Source organism: Furipterus horrens, unplaced genomic scaffold (assembly GCF_987537825.1).
Source record: "Furipterus horrens unplaced genomic scaffold, mFurHor1.1.pri manual_scaffold_15, whole genome shotgun sequence".
Lineage (NCBI taxonomy): Eukaryota > Metazoa > Chordata > Mammalia > Chiroptera > Furipteridae > Furipterus > Furipterus horrens.
In genome coordinates, this window is record NW_028327185.1 from 13,136,960 (window position 1) to 13,139,540 (window position 2,581).

The window sequence follows — 2,581 nt, forward strand, 5'->3', positions numbered from 1 at the left end:
CCCCGGAGCCGCGAGCACAGATGCCCCGGGGCGGCCGCGCGCGTGGAGGCAGGCGGCGGGCTCCTCTCCGGAAAGCGGGGCTCCACGCCCGGGCCCCAGGTGCCCGCCACTGGCCCCGAGTGCGCGGGGGAAACCCAGCACTTCCCGCCCGGGAACGACGGCCCCTGCGCCCGGGCCCGGCTGGCTGGGGGGGATGTTCTCGCGAGAGGAGAGGGGGCGCGGGGCGCCGCGGGTTTGGGGGGCGCGGGGAAGCCCGGGGACGCGGGCCCGGCGGGGAGGGGCGCGGAGGCGGCGGGCCGGCCGGGGACGCGGGGAAGCCGCTCCCGCCAGTCGCCGAGAGCCAGCCCCTGACGTCAGGAGTTTTCCTCAAAGTCAACAACAAGCCCCGCTGCGGCGGCGGCGGCGGCGAGAACCGAGCGGCGGCGCCCCAGAGGGAGGAAGGAGGGGGCGGGGAGGCGGCAGCGGGGTCCCACCGGCGCGGCGCTGCCGGGAGAGGAGGCCGCAGCCCCCCGATCGCGCCCGGGGCGCCCCGGGGCCCGGAGCCGCCGCCCGCCGCCGCCGCGCCGGCGTGACCCGCCCCCGCCCGAGCGGTGTTTTCTGGTGATGAATTGAATTTGTAGCCGATATCCGATTCCCATGTAGAGTCTCCGCCCCCTCCTCCGCCCTCCCCCTGCTGCCGCGCCGCCGCCGCCGCCGCCTCCCGCTCCGGCTCCGCGGCCCGGCCCAGCCGGCTCCCTCCCGCCCTGCAGCCCTTCGCCCGCCCGCCCGTCCGCACCCCGGCCGCGCCGGGCTCCAGGGGCGCCAGAGGCTCTGCGGGGTGGGGGGAGGACAGGAGGGGAGGAGGAGGGAGGGGGGACCCCCGAGTCACCCCCTCTCCTCCCCCCGCCCCCCCGGCTCCATCCTCCGCCGCCGCCCGAGCAGCTGCGGGGCCGCCACGGCCGCCTTTGCAGGTAACAGCCACCGCCCCCCTCTCGCGCCCCCTCCCCGCGTCGCCTGCGGCCCCGTCCGGGCCCCCGGCCTGGTCCTCCGTCCCGGCCTCCCTCGGGCGGGGGGCGGCGGTGGGGTGCGGGGCAGGCGGGGGCGTCCGGGCTGTCACCGCGCCGGGGGCGTGGGCGGGGGCTGGGTCCGCGGAGGCTCTGGGTGTGGGCGGCGAGGGCCGGGGATGCCCGTCGCGGGTGACAGGGGCACCCCCTCACTTTCCAGGGGAAGCCGGGGGGCGGCGATGCGCGGGGGGGCCCGGGAGGGTGTCCCCGGCCTAGCGGGACCGTCCGCGTCTGGGCTGCCCTGGCGCCTCCGGTCCCTGCGCCACTCCGCGCCCTGCCCTCGGCCCTCCCCGCCGGGCCGCGCGGCGTGGGGAGGGGGCGCCCCGAGGTTATATAACGCGTGGGGCTCGGTGTCAGTGTGTTTGGGTTGGGGGGAGGGGGCTGTCTGCCGCGCTGCCTGCGCCGGGGCCGCCTGTGCGCGTGGGGTGGGGTGAAGGCGAGGATGCACCGGCGTCCCCGGGGTCTCCTTCCTCCTCCACCCACCCGGCCGCCGGCGCGCGGAAAAGACGGCGCTGGTGGGGTGGGGTGTGGGGTGTGGGGGGAGGTGGGTAACGTGCTTGTCTGTGTTTTTAATAGTAGTGGGGTTCTGATCCGCTTGGGAGTTGTGTGCTAAGAATAGAAATGTGCGGAAGATGCTGGGTTTGGCTGATCCAGTGATGCTGTCGCTGCCGGCGGCGGCGGCGGCTCGGGCTGCAAGTAAACAAACCAGCCTCTTCCTCGTCCCTCGCCTGCTCCTGCGGATCGGTCTGCACCAGCCATGATGCTGGTGGGGCCCTTCAGAGCCCCAGGTTGAAGCCTCGCTGCCTGCTGTGCTCATCTTGACTCCTTCGCGGGTTCACCCCTTGGGTGGGATTTCCCGGGAATCTGCAGTTAGGCCAGATTGAATCTTTTTCGGGCCAGGTTTTCAATACCAATATTTACTGTTTATCTCTGAGAGCAGAGGCAATGCTTACATATAGGTCAAGGCTAGGATGTTCACATTTCTTCCATCAGAATCATGTTATGAAAATAAAACCAACTCATACCACCAGTGTGGTGATTGGTTGAAAACCCAGTTGTTTGTAATTCATGTCGTTTCCAAATTAGAAATTTAGCATTGAACCCTGTCTATCTACTGGTTAATTACTAGTATTAATAAAATGATCACTTTTTAAGTTCACCCTAAAGCTAAAGGGTATGGAATAATGACTTTTTGCAGTTAGCACATTGCCAACTGCCTCAGATCATCAGTCTAGATATATGTTCCATATTTGGAGAAACGTGGTCATATAACTTTAAGTACACTGTAAATCATTAGACAACCACTGGGTTTTGTTTTTGGTGGAAACTCATTACAGTAGATTATACATTGTTAGGAAATAGTTGCAAAACCAAAGGTGGAAGGGTCCAATAAGGATGGTTTAGGAAACGTTGTCTTCAGAACTTTAGCGTTATTGCAAAATATGTATAAATGAATATAAATATTTCAGGAGACGGTTGTCTTAATACGCACGAATATTCAGGATGTGGTTCTCTAAAACGAAAATATTTATTAAAAT

The 2,581-nt window shown here is 65.2% G+C and overlaps 1 protein-coding gene across 1 annotated transcript in view; it reads left to right on the forward strand.

The window, feature by feature from the left end:
- The first annotated feature begins 885 nt into the window (after positions 1 to 885).
- Positions 886 to 2,581, forward strand: part of AKT3 (AKT serine/threonine kinase 3) — a 190,633-nt gene continuing 188,937 nt past the window's right edge. Inside the window, exon 1 of the mRNA XM_090263249.1 lies at positions 886 to 950. The gene's annotated coding sequence lies outside the window, so the exon portion shown is untranslated. The remainder of the gene's footprint in view (positions 951 to 2,581) is intronic.